Genomic DNA, 18,980 nt, shown 5'->3' with positions numbered 1-18,980 from the left:
TCAAAGAACGAGGCCTCTGATATTACATTGTCTTTATGCCGGATCGGGAACCACCTCCATTTTGCTAGCCCAACTAAAAACGTCACATCTCATTGCAACGCAAAAAATGTTTCCTTTCAACGAGAGAAATTTAGAGAAGATGCTTCATTCTGATGGAATTGAAGGCAAAAAAAAGTATTGTCATCATTCCACGGAATACTCAATGCCCTCCGTGAGAGAGCGTAATGATTTTACAACTCGTTACTCATTTAGTGAGGTTTGGGTTTGAATTCCTTGTAGACGTAAATTAAGGCCTCTCCTCAATCAAATTTGTACTTGTCTCAGCTTAGGCCGAGGGTTAGGGTTTCCTTATGAGTTATTCGCCCTTGAACGCCCACTTCTACATTACTTTGTGAGCCTCATACATTGGGTCATTATGATCTAAGAAGAGATTGAGCCGTAAAGCCAACAGCAGAAGGAATTTTTATGAATTTTTTTCCCTTTCACGCTGTGGCCGAGTTAATCGGTCTCGTATTAAAAAAAAAAAAACAGAAAAAAGTAAATGTCTGTTTCCACTGAAACAATAATGAAAGGATATCATCAGATATTGTTGCTTACACAGATAGGGTCCACAGAACACCTGAAGATTAATATTGAGATAATTTAACTATCGTAGATTACGTATGACGGCGGGGAAAAACGAGTCATTTTGAAAGATGGAAGAGAAGAGATAGATAACTGGCTAGTATATACGCTGAATTATAAGTTAATGGAAGGAATAAATGTTTTGTGCGTACTAGTGAGAGATAAGAAGGCATCAGCGAAAATAAAACTAAACTTCTGTGTTGAAAAAATCAGTTTAAATCAGTTTTTGAACTGTCTTTACATTATTCAAACCGCCAATTTTTACCGTATAGTTTAACATAAACCAGTTCTCAAGAGTTAATAATTATGATAATCTTCAGATCGTAACTGGGTGGCACTATGGAAACAAAAAGAAAATTGTATAGAAAATAGGTATAGCGAAAATATCCCAGTTATTCAGATGCTTTCTGGGTAAATACACGCCTCATATTGAATTATTCTTGGGCGAGAGCCGAACAAACTCGTTTCTCTTGTCTTTTACATCTAAAAGCACCCAGACTTCGTTGTGGTGGCTAACTTTGTGCCACATACACCAAGAACACAGCAAGAAATTGCTGCGGATCTTAGACAAAACTAAAACGTTTGCTTAAGAAATGAGGCGTCAGAATACGGAACGAACATGGCAGTAATAAACTACCTCAGCGTTGGTGGATACCGAAAAAAAAATCCAAACCACAAGACGAATTAATTAGCGCTGCAAACGTACACCCTGAAACCGGTCTACCTGCTTTGAAACAGAAAGCTGCCTTGAATACAGTAACAGAACCTTGCCCCAGCACTACGAATAATTCAACGAAAACAAAGCACTGAAATGGAAACATTCATTCCTTTTGTAAGGATACATAAATCCACCCAGCTGGAAGCTCTCTTCTCCCACTGCGTTCAGGTAACGCTATTTCTGTTAAAAATGGCAAGTTTATACAAGACTCTGATGTTAAAAATAGAAATATCGAGTTATTTCCTTCTTGGAGTTCTTCGCAAAAATGTCATTTCGGAAGACTTCGTGCTAACGTAGTTTCAACATGAAGACTTTCACTATTCACAAGATTTATCTTTTCTTTTCCAGCTCTGTTTGGATACAACCAAGTGCAGGCTTATAGTGAAATATAAATTTTGACTTCTTGTAGGATTTCTGAAGAATGCGATTAAAATATCCATGATTATCCCTTTCGTCCGTTTTACTTTTTCTATTGCCAAACAGAACTACACTGGCTATATTTATGTCTCCTACAAGTTTTTAATATACAAGTCAATTTATCGTTAGGAATTTCTCTTAAAACTGTTTCATACATCCGTGGACTATTTTTAAGTCTTTCTGAAATAGGTGTATTAAAATATCCCGTGCTGGTAACGTGCTTCAAATTCTAGTCTCGCGTATGCGTGTGAATTTTATTTAAACTTAATTAAAAGAAATTTGTGTGATTATTTGCTCGATAATTTTCTGTATTCAGAATTAAGGCATACTTCTTTAACAGAAAAGAAAATCTCTTGCTTTTAAAGTAATCTTCATAATTAGTATACAGTAGTAGAGAAATCCGAATTTTCTAAACCTATTCAACCTTAAGTAATCAGCACAGAACTGTTAGGGTGGTTCTTAAAGGGAATTAACTATGTGATGAACAGGATGTGGTTAGAAAATATCGAAATTACTCGAGAAATGATAATAGTAGTGATTCACAAGCTCCTCAGCAAATGGTGGGTGTGGAGAATGATGGCTTTCTTGTCTCTTATGAATAAAACTCGATCATAGAAACTGGACTAAATACTATTAGTACCACACCAAAAGTAAGCAACTTCATCCGTTTAAAATGAGGCCTATTTCATGCGTGAGTAAGCAAAAAGTTCAACCAATATAAGTCATACGTTGCATTGGGCAAAATGCGAACCTTGTGCTGAAAACAGTGGTCAACATACGGTTATATCAAATAGATCAACGATATGAAAAGGATTCCGCAATCAGTTAACGGCAGGATGCAGTTAGGCATCCTTCTTTTGACATTCTGGAATTGATCCCCATGTGGCATACATGACCACTTCAATATTACAGGAAGGTTGTTGGTCGTGGTTAGATCTCTACTGAAATTTAGAGAGTTTATTACTATTCACTGATCCGCCTTCACACCAAAAGAAGTATACTAAGTGGGTACTATCAGCAGCGCTGTTTGCTGCTGCTGCCCTGGTGTTCTTCTTATAATAATAAGAAATCTGTCGAAGTTCCCGACAGATGTGGATCACTAAGCAACTGTTCTTAAACATAAACAAAAGTGATCTTATCAGTTTCGATGGCTGTGCCCACCCACGTTGTTCCCAGAAGAGGGTATTTGTACAAAGAGTATTGCTATTCTGTTTTTCGTGTGGTTTTTCAATTAGTGAATGACAGGTCCAGAAAATGTGACATATCAGTCACTGGTTGACTTATGTTATTCATGTATAAATAAACGGGCCAAAATTTTTAAAGAAAAGTGATTTATGTTGTAATATTTTTGAGAATAAACAAATGCAAATTTATATGATTTATATCATAGGTCTGCAGAGTTATATCGCCAGACTAAAAATTAGTTGGTCTCAGGTGAGGGTAGCATGGTTTTTTCTCCCGGAAACTGTTTTTTCGTACAGCAAACAGAAAATCGACCACAGAACACAATTTACAGACAATATACACGGAGCACTATGACCTTAGTCGCTGATGCTCCTAAATCCCCACAACAATAACTTACTAAAACCACTATTTGAAACTACTGTATAGAATACTGAATTTTGAAATAACTAAATAAAAGGATCTCAAGAGGAATTTCTGTGCCAGGTCATTGTTCCGTGTAGGCCTCAGATTATGGCGCACTACGGCCATAGATGCTGATGCACCTAAAAAATTCTCAAACAAACAAACAGCCTCAGATTATGGACAAAAACATTAATGTACTCGTCAATTACTTATGGGAAAATTGATGTGTTGACGTTTAAAATGCGATTTCTGGATGTCAGTCCGCTAGAACTAAAGATAACCTGCTACCACCGATATTTCAGGATACAACATAGCACGACGCAATAGTGCTGCATTTCAGGAAAATTCAATAAGATATTCAAGAAGTTGTAAATTGATTCATCTCATTACTAAAGCAGAGATTACAGGAAGGATGCAATTATCGCAAACGGATGTGGCGTCACCAGAATTGGACTAGGAGACATATGGACACCTATGACAGTAAAGGGGTTGAGCGAGAGAGGAAATCTAGAATAAAGATGCGCCTTTGAGAATGCACGTTTCTGGTGATTTGACTCATTATTAGGACGTGAACATTGAGATTCTGAATGTGGGATTCAATGTATATTATTCACTGAATGGCCAAAGTGATATGTGATAATATTATATGTAATCTAATGAAGGCTGCATTTTGTGTAGCTTTCCAGGGCGATTAAAGACGAAATTTACACCCGACTAGCTGTTACTTTAAGTTCTGTTTAGGGTGACCACAATTTTCATCTGGCATTCTTCGAATACGTGCCTGGTGAGGTTCACCTAAGGATCTCGGTAGGTTGGTATTCGAAGAATGCCAGGAAATTGCCTTTTTAAACCACAGTTGAACGAATTATTCAAAACAGTTAGGTTAATTACTAACCGTTCATAATTAATTAATAACTTAGTTGTAAATTACGCACGTATTACAAAGAACAGAAAAGTCGAGCTGGTTCTAAACAATTTTTATCTAAATGCGGTCGTATTCAAATTATCAGCATTTCGTTTGATTCATTCAGTGAGTTATCTCGCTAACAACTGAATGCAAAACTCCAATTGGAAGTGTGGTTCCGAAATTTTACGATATTAGGTCGTTTACAGTCGGAAACATTTATTTCACCGTTAACTGCCGTATTTCGTAATTTAATGTCGCGTCCAATAAACGCTTTTCCGGACTTGAGAATTATGTTTGTTTCCGATACGCATTAAATATCTAATTTATTGTATCCAGATGCGCAATAACCTCTGAACAAATGGAACATTTTCTATCCCCATTAAGAAATACTGCATAAAAATACTGTGAATTATATTCAAAAATTCGTGGTAAAAATATGCAACTTTTTTTTGTTCACTTAAGTAATAATTGTAGCCGGTTAGAAAGATTATGGCAATGTAGGATCAGACACAGAAGGGAAGAAAAATCTCAAAGAACTTTGCTCATCTACCATCAGCGCAAAAGTCACGCGCCGTTGGTAGATGAGTCAGTCATAAGAATGTTCGACAACAGTTCTCCTTTGAAGCATTGGATTAATTAAATTTGCTTCTTTTCTTTCTTTCTCTGTGGCTGCTCTGAACACGCAGTAGAAATACAACTCTGCCATCATGAACGAGAGTATTCAACAATACCGCGTGGCCTTTGAATATTGTATAAAGAGTGCTGTTCACGTTCCACGTACCTCGAGTCTAACAAGAAGCATGCTGGTGTTCTAAAGGGAAAGAAATAAATAAATATTATGCAAAGTGAATTTCCATAGACTTAGGAACAGTATGTTTTAAATATTTAAATGATAATTTCTCTTTAAGACTTTCGCGAACTTTATTCCTGTGGGGGAAAGTGGGTTAATCTGTTATTCTGCAGACAACCGACGGTTTTATTAAGCCTATTTACTTCGCATTTTCATTTTAGACCGACAACTGGCAAGTTTCTTTCTGAAGTCAAATATTAGTTTCATACTTTTTTTTTTTTTTTACGTGTCGGAAAGCATCTTAAACTAGACGTGAATTATTAAACTAATTAATTAAGAAAAGATTCCGAATAACAGAAATTTGACGTTTCAATTCTTTCACTTCGGGGGGAAAAAGTTTCTACATGAAAAAGTACGAAAAATTAATTTTCCTGAAAGCAAATTATGGAATTCATCTACGAAATTAAAATGTGGTCTAACCTGCTCTTTTAGTAGAAGCAAAATTTAAAAAAAAAAAAGGTAATTTCATATAAATAAGAATGGAATGCTGGGGGAGTTTAACTGTAAGTTTTTTTACGAACTTCTCCAAAACGTGATTTTTATTTTATTGAAAATGTATTAAAGGTTATGTGAAGAAACAAGCATTTGGCTGTAACAGCTCCAGAGCACTATGAAAATTTAAAGATACGATGTATTTTTAATTTAAATTTTATTAAGAACAGATAAATCTTCAACTTTCTCTTTAAAGTTTTATTTTACATTAAAAAAAATGGTAGAACTTGTACGAACGAATTCTGTCCCTATTTTAAAAACAATCCATGATTATCACACTGCTGCCAGTGTCCCCTTTTTTCACTTTATATAACTACCAGAGCTCTCATTACAACAAAAAATTTGGATATGCATCACCAAAAACGGTTTAATTTGCCGCGTGGCCAAATAGCATGACGCTTACGATGAGGAAACTTTCAAACAACCTGAAGTTTGTATGCATTATAAAAAAATGATTTTTATTCATGCGAAGATAACCAAATTTCTAACTTTGTTGGTACAGAAGAGTGTAATTTTTAAGCACTCCATATCCTGGCAAACAGAAAAACTCAAAAAACGAATGCCGTTGGTGTCATTGTGTGAGAGTGTGGAGGACGTTACGAGGCCACCGAGAGGGTACTAAATTTTATTCAAAATTTTGAATAAATCTGTACAGAGTGCGACATATTTCGAAGAATAGTTGAACCCATATTTTTTTTGACCAAACTGTCACTTCTGGTGTTTAGCAGGACATCATAATGAGTTCATTATATTGCTAAAAGAAAATAAAGGGGCATCAGAATCCAACATGAAGGGGCAACCTACCATACCGCACGCTCAACCACCGAAATGCTGAAAGATTCCTTTGCTGATCGAATCCTATCACAAGGACCTCAGCCACCTAGCTCTCCTGATTTAACATTCATAGAATGCTTTCTGTGGGGGTTATTAAAGCAGATAGTTTGAGGGCAAATCCGCTAAGCATTCGGCAGCTCAAAGAGAGTATTGAAAATACATCCAAGAGTGTATCGGCACTCTTTGTTGCGTTTCTCGCTCGCAAAATAATCAGAAGAGTGAAGTACTTGTATTTTCCTTTGATAGTTTTTTGGGTTTGCTTTTAAAGTGAACACCTTATAGAACATTTCCAACATGCATTTATGTGTATAAATCCTTTATTGTCAAAAATATGACACAGACAATACGTGGCAAGCCTCTTTGCATGGCTAAAGGGCTTTTGACCCATCTAAAAATTCTTCTCCACCGACAGCAATCAGCAACGACTTTTTTCAAGCTCTTGGCTGTGGTGGGCACATTATTGTGTCTTTGCTGTATATGGACAATGTATGTAATATGGTTACCATGTACGCAATATAGTACAATAGAGATTTCTTCTTGATAAAGCTCCTATGATTGAGATTGCGTAAATCAAAGTCAACTGAAAGTATAATAACTAATTGAAAGATGGTATTAATAAAGTACTAGTTAGTTCTTCAGTTTTTGAAACAGTGTCCATGGAGCAGGACTAACACGAAGCCTTATAGAATCCAGATACATTAACTGCTTTCTTTTCAAGCAATTTCTTTGTTCAATTGGATTTCTAGATTATTGGATCAATTTACATATTAAGAAAAGAGAAAAATGAAGTGTAAGATATTTGAATAGATGAACATAGAAGTGAAATTAGCTCGAAGAAAAATCTTTCCACACGAGTTACGGTTTCATTAGCGTCTTCTCCACGATGGTATGCGGGAATAAAACTCCGCATTTACAGTAACAACTGGGTAAAGTATCTTTTACTTACCAGCACTTAAGGTTTTGCAGGTAGAATTCATTAATTAGTCTTCCGAGCCTACTTGATCACGTACGTCAACAGACTAATACCCATCTGACTCGTTTATAAGGATAATTAATTCTCTTTTAGCGCTTGCAAACGGAAAAAAATAAGTATAACGTAAAAAAAGGTTTCGTATAAACATTAGAGAGAGAGAGTTGAGCTGCGTTTTTCAACGACCTGAAAAAAATAAGTTTGTTTGGACAAGGAATGAGAAAATTGAGAAGCAAGTTTTAAAAAGGTTTAAATGTAATTTTTATCTTAAGTTTCGGATGACTGGAATTTAAGAAGACAAACCTGAACTCTTCTCCCTCCTCCTTGCATTGCTTGCCTGCTTGATGTAGCATTAGACAAAGCAATCTCGTTATCATGTGATGTGACTCAGAACGCCAGCTCGAGCTTTTTTTTTTTTTTACATAAAATGAAATACCATCAGCACTAATTGAAAAAAGCGATTTCTGTTTTTTACAACTGGAAATTTGCTGACGATGTCTTAAACCGTAATAGCCTATTGTGAGATTGATATTTTTGCTGTTTCCTTTTGTGAAAATATTGCAAGCTACGCCGTTTTTCTACGTCCCCTTTTCCTCTCTCTTTCTCTCCATGAAAAGCGATAAAAACAGTCGTTAAGTGCGGTTTTGTGCCCAACATTTACAACCTTAGAAGTTACACTTAAGTGGGCTTTTTTTTTTTTTAGGTAGAAATTTAAAAAAAAAAGACATAACGATTCGTTTCTTTTGATCCATTGGTTTTATGATTTACACCGTAATCCTGGCTTCTTCACATTTAAGTTGAACGGAAATTGCGTATAGATTAAGCTATTGATGGTAATCATAGCGTGAAATACTATAATCTTGCACTTAGCGAACTGTATGTTTTTATTTTCTTTTTTTTGTGGAAAATAGCATGCAGTAATAAGTGGTAACTGATCCACTGGCTGTTGATAGTAGAATTTACTTCGGAAAAGAATTGGACGAAGTATTTACAATCAGATACAGAATCCATCATCGGTAATTTACTGGAATGTGAACATTCTCCCCACCATTTTTCGTCTCACAGATGATTTTACACTCCTGTTTTAATAGGAGACTTTTCTAAAAGGGCAGTTATTAGCTGTTGGAAATGGGATGGTTGCAGGTGAATCGTTGCTGCAGCCAGTATTTTGCAGCATGAAGTTTTAGTGCTTTTGGGGACAACTGATGATTAACCTCTACTCTGTAAAGAAACAGTACATGGACTGCGTGGTGCATATTTTATAACAGGGTTGTTCTTTGGACAACCAGCGTTAAGTGGAGTGTTTTACTCTCGAGTACTAAAGGGGAAAATTCAACTTGGATCCGAACACCATCCCTAGTCCTCAGTGCGTGTCGGTGTATATGGGATTTGGCACTATCTCTGGCTGCATCAAAAGAGCAGTGACTCGAGGGGAAAGATAAAGCAGACCATAAATTGCACAAGTCAGAACAGGCAGTCTGTAAGTAATTTCAGCGAATGGATAGGTGTTTTTAAGCATTACTAGTAATAGGAGTCAGACTTTATCGGCAGAAGAAATCAGTGGCCCCGTTATTTACCATTCAATCGATCAGGGCAGTGAAGAGACGTCAAGAGAACATCTGCCACTCAATAATCAACTAGATCGTCTTCTCCTGGCAAATGAATTTAGGAAGCTGAGCAGTTTTCTAGAGTTTGAAACATTTAATACAAGCAAACACTGCCTGAAGATTTGCATGTGTTTGTGGTGGTAAGGTGCTTTCGCGAATCGGATTTCGCTTGTAGTGATTGGTAAGCTTGTCACGGTAGATGTGTTCGGCAGTGAATAATGGATTTGCGAGAGAGGAGTGTAATAAGAACATTTTGTTTGTGAATACTGGGAGTAATGATTTTTTGTTTTGAGTACCTAATTCTTTTTAAATTTTATAGTCGCTTACTTGGAGTATTGCCATTTTTTTCGCAAACGGTCATACTATATGAGTTTCAGGTTGACAGGGAGCATTAATAGCATAAAATTATTATCAATTTATTACCCCAGGAAACTGTGGGTCATTCCGGGACGGCAATGTGCCAGGAGGGTGTAAAATTTACATACTAAGGTGCGAGAAAACACACATACAAGTGTACGTGCGTGCGCGACCTGACATATTTACGGAGATCAACTTACAAGGGCTCAAAATAAAAACAAAGTTCGTAATAAACTGCGAGATAAATGCAGCAGGCAAACAAATCCAGGTGTAGGCCAACGTCATAGATCCAATTGCTGGTAACAGTTAAGTATTTCCTTTCTGTAGTATTTCCTCACAGAACTTATCAGGGTGGATGCCTAATTTATTGTGGATCTGAAGGCAATTGGCCAGGAACATGTCCCTAAGAGAATCAATGTTTGTAAGGTTAAGCCGCAGAGGGAGGCAGGAATCCGAATGTTCTCCTCTTGTCTTCTTTGGGTCAGAGATTAATGGACATATAGACGGAGCATCAATTCGACCTGTGATAAGCCGAGCCAGCGTGAATGTATTTCTTTTCGTGATGAGAAGTCTCCAGGGAGTGGCGAATAGATTAGCTTGGAGGATGGATCTGGAGAGAGTAAAAGTGTGGCCCACCACCCTGTTCATCCATCTGAACAACCAGACTGAGGTTGTTTAGGTGGAAGGCAGGAGCATATGACCAAAGTTCAGATGCGTAGAGAGGGATAGGGGTAATGCACCTCAGGATGTGCTGATCAAGTAGCGCTGGCTGATGCACACCAACGAACTCCTGACGCACTGCCCAAAGTGCCGATACGTCTTCTGTCTCATCCTGCAAAAGTGAGGCTGGAAGGCGAGTCCAGCATCCTAGGTGAGGCCTAGGTCTGTTGGGAAGTTACCCTTTGACTTTTTTTTTTTTTTTTTTTTTTGTTATCGGTAGTTGAGCAGATTTGCAAGGGTTCAGTTGCAGCCCAATTTTGGCTAGATAGGTTTCCAGTTTCGTTATCTGTGTAGAGGCATGGTGGTTAATACCAAAAATCTGATGAGGATGATTTGAACTCACGTAGAACTGAAGATCGTCGGCATAAGAAACAAAGTTAAGAGTTACATGCTAGGAAAGTTTCTAAAACAGTAGCGAAGAGGATAGTTGAAAGCACATTCCCCTGCAGGATGCCTCTTGTGACGTCGTTGACGGTAAGAGACAGATGTCTGGGAAGAAGAATTGACTTCAAGATTTGTAGCAAGGTATCTGCCAGACGGAGTAGTGCTTAAGTATGGTAAACAGAGCTGGAAGGTATATTTTGTCATATGCCGATTTAATTGTCCAGGAAGATGATGCCGATCTGGGATTTGCTGTTGAGGGCTTGTTGTATTCTGAAGAGAATATCTAGAAGATTGGTGGTTGTTGATCGCTTGTGCAAAACGGTATGAAGATACTCAGACCTGTGACCAAAGCAGTGCTGGGTAATTGCTGGCTGAATTGCTTTTTCAAAGATTGTAAGTAAAGAGCTACTGATGGAGATTGGTCGCAGATCCTTCGGAGATTTGGGTTTCTTAATCTTTGGAATGGGTTTGAAATGATAGGATCTCCAAATTGATGGAATAATTCCAGATTGTACGATCCGCTTGAAAATGTGAGGTATAAGGTCAACTATATTTTTACTATGAATAGTGGGGAACCGTCTGGTTCTACAGTAGCTTTATTGGGTAATTTGTTAATGACATCAATCAGGGTCTCTCTAGATATTTCTATGTCATTCATCCGCGCCCTAAGCAACCAGTCCTCCTGTGAGAGAGGGATCCGGATCGGGAAAATCTGCCTGCACGAAGCTGCACCGTGCTCATTCCTGTACGAGCTTTTGATGATCAATGACATGATGATTTGTATGATGTGGAAGAATCCTTCTACCCCTCTTCAACCGATCGAGAACAACTTGGTTTAGAGCTTGCCTTTTCTTTTTCAGAAAGTAAGCTCTTTCTTTCTAAAAGATGGTAAGGTCTGAGGAGAGTCGTGATTTCTGCCATTTCCAGTAGGCCTTCGGCTTCCTGATGAAGGCCAGCTTGGTTTCCTTATTAAAACACCGATTCGATCTGCTACAAATCCTTGACCACCATGACTGAACCATGGAGTGCAATTAACTTCAATTGTTCGGACAAAACCGTAATGGCATCCTCTATGGACTCAGAATATAGGCGTCCCCAGTCAAATACGTTCAGGCGCTGTAAAACGATGTCCAGCTTCAGATATTTAGTAGAGAAGACAAACCTAGGCAATTCAATGGCATACTTATCCGGTGACTCAGGGGAATTGTATGGATAAATGATATGCAATTGGCAGGTGATCCAATTGGAAATTGCTAGGCAGGAGCTGAATACCTGGTAGGTTATGGAATATTAGGTCAAGTGCTTGACCTCCCCTAGTAGTCGGCGCCAAGAACTATGTAAGATCAAAGGTTCCAAGGATGACCTCAAGGCCCACAAAAGCATCCTCATGCTCAGGTATCGGCAAATTGAAATCACCCGCGACTACAGTTGCAGTTCTAGACACTAAATTTGTTGCCAGCCAGGTGAACATCTCAGATCTAGTGTCCATTGTGATCTGGGGGGGGGGATGTAAACCAGGCAGCACTGGATTTGGATAAGGGGAATCCTCAGTTGTGTTACAGATTGCATCAAAGTTGTTCCACTGACTTACCCTTGTCCTTATTGGCTGGGAAACGACTGCTAAAAAGATTTCTATACCACCACCCCGTCTGGTGTTTCAATTTCCAATGTGCTTGTAGGTCATCTTAAGAGGCAAAAGTTCGAGCTGTCTATCCGCCGATAGCCATGTTTTAGTAAGACAAATGATATCAAACTCGTCAAGAAGGAGGGAGTGAAGCTTATTTTTTATGCTGCATACATTCTGCATGAACTAAAGAAGCTTGCCGTCGTACGAATCTGGTTGCACGTGGCCCTTTTGTTGCTATGCCTGTATGTCCTGTCTGGGTCCGTTGCAAGCGATCGGTCTACTTCTCTCTTGAAATGAGGGTTAATGAGGGTACCTACAAGCCAGTAGTCAGAATCCAAGACTATATGCTTTGCATTCGCTGGGCAGGAGATGATAAAGGAAGAGTAGGTCGGAAATCTCGTTTTGATAGCTTTGCATCAATCTTAATCCTATGCTCGTGGGCAAAGAGTGCCTTGATAATTTCCGCTTGCGTCGAGGGATCCAGTCTTGAAACGAAAATTCTTGGAACATCTTGACAGAGAAACCGAAACCGGTTGACCCAGGGCAGAAACTTTTGTCTCCTGTATTGGTAGTCTGTTCCCTTGAGGTTGCACTGTTGGAACATCTTGGGAGGAAATAGCCGTTCTGGGGTTACGGTTGGAAAGTTGTGCTAGAGAGTCCAATTGATCAGGATATCTCAAGGCAAATACCTGAGCAAAGTTTCGCCCCGTCCTGTTTTGGCGTGGGGGGGGATTCTCTCACCATCATTATGTTGTGACTGTGGTGGGGCAGGTTCAGAACCTGGCCACCATGCTTATTCTGTTGTCTCCTGCAATGTTGGTAGGGGTTAGGTCCACCCTGATTCGTGCACTGATCCAGTGTACGGGGACTACCAGTAACCAAGAGCAGGCCCTGCTTAACGGGGCAAGAATGCGGAGGGAGGGAGTGTACCCAGTGGGTTCGATTCCACGGGCGGAGCGAAGATCTGCTGAGTCAACCTGTCTGCAACTAGTGGTGAAATCTAGATTTTTTTTGATCAGTTTTCACTTGCTGGGATCGTCCTGAAGATCAGTGAAAGAGTGTATAGTGACTGATGAATCAACAATGAACTAAGGTACGTCAAATTTCAGATAACTTCTGATTTCATACCGTTGAAGGTGTGACCCTAGTGACAAATTGATTTTTGCCTATCTTTGAATCCCCCACCGTCTACCATCTCTTAGCTACAAGAATCTTTGAATAATAGGCGGCCCTAGGGGAGAAATATCCGATCCCATGATTACAGAGATACTGTACTTGAGAGTGCCAGGTTGAGGCACTCCCAATCGGCCTACTGAGCTCGATTGAAGAGTCCTCCAGTCATTGATGGGACTCTCAAGCCTAGACATAGCAAAACAGCGATATTTTAACGAAGGTATAGTATCTGGGTGTAGTACTTTCGCCTCTCTTGCCCAGACTGGATCACCATTCATGTTTGCATAATCCTTGCATAACTCTCTTGCGCATTAGGTTCGAATTTCACAGATGCATTGTGAACCAAAGAGTTTCAAAAACAGAAGGCTCCAGGGTCTGTTTGATGGTGACAACGAAGCGCTTAAAAAGATTATTGGTTTGCATTATTAGCATCGTATTTTCTAAGTGAGTTTAACAAGAAGGAACTCTCGTTTGGGTTCATACTTTTCTCAAGGGAGCCATGACAGGGCAGGTGTAAGATTCTCGGTTCTGCTCAGTTCATATGACTACCTATTCTCGCTTTCCTCTGAAGGTAATTACGCTCAGCAGTGAAGTTCATTTCGTGGAAGAGGGGGGGGGGGGTTCTTTGATGGCTTGTCACTTTATAAATTACATGTTTGCAGGTATTCCGATTTGAAGTCGTCGTTAAATTCGATTTTCATCAAGGCATCATTAATGAACTAGGATTCAAGTTCATTCAGCCACCAGTCTTTGGTAAAATACTATTCCTTAATCTATTGGCTACATGATAATCATCTCCTTTTTAAGGATCTGTACTACATCTTTGAGGAACATCTGATAATTTAGTGTTATTAAAATCCTCCGAGGTCAATTCGTATTACACAATTACTATCGGAGATGGGTGAAGTAGATTAGAAACTTTTTTTTTTTTTTTTTAAAACGCCAAACTATCTTCATGTTTTTCCGGATTTGAGAATGATTGCTTCATTGCGGGGAAGTGTTGAGTCTGAATGAACTTTAATATCAAAAGCGCCATTTATTATATTGCTGCCATGGTTAATATGAAAAATGCTGTTCTAAAAACATTAATTTCTTCTGAATGAACCACGATCATTAGATATCGAGTAGGCACGTGCTGTACCTTAACTGCGAACTTATTTCGAAGTTTTACCTCTGAAATAGTTCCCGAAAATTTCGTTGTCGAGTTGGTGCTTAATATGCAAATTTAAATAAATTGATGCTGCGAGGAACTACCAAACGATATATCAGAGGCGACCATTTGTGTGATGTATGAGCTCGAACTAGTGCATGTAGAAGAGTTTGATTAATTATAGTCGTATAATTAGTAAGATACTAATAGACTTCAGCTTTGCAATGATAGTTTGCACTGTGCAAGAGGAAAGTACCAAATGGCGTGGAGCGAGCTTATTTTGAGAAAGAAATAAAAGTATGAGATATGGAACAAACTGTATAAAAAAGGTAAGAGGCAAAATTTATAAATACATAACTTTCTATTGCTCAGAAATTGTAGTAAATTTAGACTTACAATCTTTTCAGAATGATTGTGTTCTTCACTATAGGGGCGGACTGGCCATAAACTCCACTGGGTGAAGGCCGGTATGCATTTGAGCCTCTTTATGGTTTCTTATTCACTGCCTTCATTATTGGTATGTTTGTCCGTTTCCAGTTGCACAAATGTGTATTGCACTTTTATTTTATTTTAACGAAAAACCCTTCACACGAAACTCATACGAACAACCTAAATTACCGTGCATGAATTCAGCAGAAGTAATTTGTTGACATTAGACTTTGATTTCTGTAGACTAATTTTCGGGAAATAATAATTCACCAAATGGAGGAGGACTTTTCCAGAGAACAGAAGTAGATGGTAGAAATGGTGAAGAGAACAGTTTGTTTTGGGAGTTTGGAGTTGGATTGTGATCAGATGTTAACTTGCTGAGGTACCGGTTTAGAAGAGAGCTGTGGAGTTGCATGTGCTAATTCAGGGAATAGTGCACCTTGGAAGTATTTATAGAAACTGACCGCTTAATGAGAGGATGGAGAGAATTCGTAAGAGATAGATCATTGATTAACGTGAGTGCCCCTCTTTTGAATACTTTAGGAGCTTGACATAGGATGTGGGAATATGCCATGGTGGGGCGGATTTGAGATTGGTAAAGAATGAGGAGTTGTTTAGGAGAAAAGCAGCGCCGAGAGCTGAAAGAAAACTCAATTTTTGATGAAGAGGAAGCAATATTTGTGATGAGCTTATGCCAAGGGAAAGTAGAAAGCTAGGTAATCTCATTACAAGCATATATTCTTGTCTAGCAATTTAAGTGGCATCTAAATGAGCATAGGAGGCTCTTTCTTGCGAGAAGTAAGGGAGGCAGTTCTGAATTTTACAAGGATTGAAGCCAAAAACTTTTTTTTTTTTTTTGCCCCATTATTCCTTGTGATTCTCCAGTAAATTAATTATTTGGAGATGGATTCCACGTTATCTCACGTAACCATTGTTGAAAGTCACTTGACACAGATTGTCCACAAAAATGTTTTAACCCCAGGGGCTCATATCTGGTGAGTATGGGCTTGGCACACCTAGGATCCTGAGCTGGATATCATCATTCTTCTCTTTCTTGGTGATTCCCTTTTGACTCTCTCACTCAGGGTAACTGAGGAATTTTTTTTTTTTTTTTTGGCTGGTGCAGCATATAGCTAATAATAATTCTTTTCAATGCATTAAAACCTATTTCCACTCTCGCACACTGGTCGACTCCGGTATTCTCGAATCAGTTTATCCATTCTCCTCATTTGTTGCCGTCTGTGCAGTGCACGCACAACCTGACCTTCGCATGTCCTTCAAACCACTACCACTGGCACCCCATATCCACCCTTTGACTGTCATGTCCCCCATAAATGTTCTTCAAAAGTCTATAGCCCTAGTTGCTGATGCGCCATTAAAACGCAAACAACAAATATTCAAAGGTAGTTGAATATAAGAAGGCGCAACGTCTCTGCCTTCAGGAACTCAATTACGCGCAACTGCTTCATATGCACATCAATACTACAGCCTTGACACTTAGCGTGCAGTGTTAAAAATAACCTGGTCAAAAATTGCGCACCGTAACAAACATTACCACGTGACTAAAAAAAGAGCAGTACTGCGTGGATATTTATCTACTCAATGAAACTTTAAATCCGAAAAGATAATAGGAATACGATTAATTAGTGTAGCGTCTTTAATGAACATCCACACCCAGAATAAAGCGAAATATTTATATATAAAAATGGATTCTCCTAATCAGTTGATTTCATCACATTAAATTTATATACGACATTTATTAATGTATTTTATGATATATTAAGTAGTGGCATCCTCTTTCCTGTTATTTTCAACGTATTTGGATAAACCTTAATTATTTTTATACCAGTTTCTAATTGCTGTCATCCCTCGCTTCGTTAGTGACCATACCTGTCAAATCTCTGTATGAGTAGAAAAAGACCTGATAGCGCCTGTCACTTTGGTATCGCTTAACCTTAATTTGTTTAACTTACTACGAACACCTTCCTCAAGTCAAGGAAGTTGTTAATAAGTTTATTTCCAATTACATAAAAAATCAAACCGCATCGGCAATCCATTGTTTTAATTTTGTTAATATTACACAGCTTTCTGCTCAATATTATGAGTAATTTCAACAGTTAATCCATTTACAGTTATTTTAAATTACTTCTAATTATACTGTCATTCTTAATTATGGTATTACGAGCTACAATCCAACCATAACTGGATAAAAACTTGCAGGCATTTTTCTCTTAAATAATTCACTGTAGATTAGCATTTTTTAAATGTATCCACTGACATTCAGTTAAAAAAATAATTTTACGCGAGTCTAACAAGAATATACAGTTAAAACAGACTAATTAAATATTCTGGTGATGCTTGTGTGTGTTTTTAATAGATAACAAATTAGTTAATATACGTAGTGTTACATTTCAGGCGCATTTTGATTTTATTTTTAAAAAAATACATATTTTTTCACTTTCTGTGATTAATAGTGAAAAGTAAATATAATTATCTCCTTATTAATTACTAAGATTATAACTTTATAGAATACTTAATAAAATTCTAGTTTTAAGCTCGCTAAACTTAGTAGCTCAGTTTAATTACAACCATATTTATTGTCCTTCTCATTTTAATTACAACCATATATAATATTTATTGTCCTTATTTTTTTTAGAGTATCTTTTCTCTACGTATACATATATAAGGGCCCAAATGCAAAATTTTATGGAAATCTGCTCACTGGGAAATCTTCTGTTTACATGCGGACGGACAGACAATAGTAGAGAACGCGTCTAAAAAATCGTTTGTACTTTTTTAAAAATTTAGCATTTCAGTCCATTTAGGGGATTGTAAAGTAAGATTGCAGAGTGATTATTAATATTTTTACCACACTCTAAATACTGCAATGTTACACGCTGGAAAGCTAATATATATTGGACATGCATAAGCTCAATTTCTCATGTATTTCTAATTTTTCAGGAAGTAATGACATGAAACTATTCTTTGAAGAAATAGAATGATTAAGTTTGGTTTTTCTTTCGGTTACAAGAGGCTGGGATAACGTACCGTATGTCCGAAGAAGACATTATCATGGAGATGACCGACAAAGCGACGACATAAGAAGTGGATGAGTGATTGATTAGTTTCTACTTGCATGAAATGCGGTCTTAATTGCTGAATATACGGAACAAGGATGGCTCTTTAAGTGCTAGGGCGTTTTTAGAAAGATGTGGCGTGTGTGCGGTTTAGAGAAAGTGATGGATCGTTGAGAACTTGAGAAATTTATTTAAAGGATTTTTAGTCTCTCAGTCCAATCAAGTCTTGGTAACGGAGAGGATTTAAAGGGAACCCTCGTGGCAAGTCTGCCTTCCGGAAACTACTTAAGTTAACAGGTGTAAGGGAAGCGGCTCCTAAGCGAACCTGCATGCATGGATAAACCCTCGTTTTGTGCTTCTTTTGTAATTAAAGAAGCTTCATTAACTCCGTTTTTTTTTCTTTTTAAGAAAGAAAAATGAAACAGTGCAGCTAATGAAAAAAAAAACATCATTGCATTTAGATATAATGTGATCTTTGGAAACTTTTTTTTATTTAGGTTAAACAGAGAAATAAGCCAGAAAAGAAGTTTGTTGCTGTATTTATTGGCGAAACATTTTTTTTAAGCTCATGTTTTTATTCCTTAAATAAAAACTTATGATGGAAATTTAATTCTTAACTGGATCGCAGTGATGCCAATGTATTTCTTATTTCTGTTCCCTTTGGTGTTTAGAATAAACATAAATTAAAAACAGCAGTATAATAAGCATATAGAAATTTGGAGCAAAGCTCATCGCTTAAAGTTTTTTGAGAGAAATATTTTTTCTTAGTAGTTTAGGCATAAGTAACCCCTTTTTTGTAGTATTATGGAATGTATCCATATTGGTCGCTTTTCCACACTAGGGATACGCGACACTAATGTTAAATTAATGAAAAAAAAAAAAAGAAATTCACAGATTAAATGTAGTTTTAATGCAGTATTATTAGCTTTAGACAGTTCTTGCACGCTTTGCGTTTTTTGTTATGTAAGACCCCGTGAAGTAATTTTGTAGGGCATATGATGCAAGAAAGCAAGCATATACAGCATTAGCCAAAAAAAAAAAAAAAAAATAAGCATTT

Source organism: Mastigoproctus giganteus, chromosome 1, assembly GCF_048544385.1.
Source record: "Mastigoproctus giganteus isolate SK-2022 chromosome 1, ASM4854438v1, whole genome shotgun sequence".
Taxonomy (NCBI): domain Eukaryota; kingdom Metazoa; phylum Arthropoda; class Arachnida; order Uropygi; family Thelyphonidae; genus Mastigoproctus; species Mastigoproctus giganteus.
Note: the sequence above shows the minus strand (reverse complement) of the source record.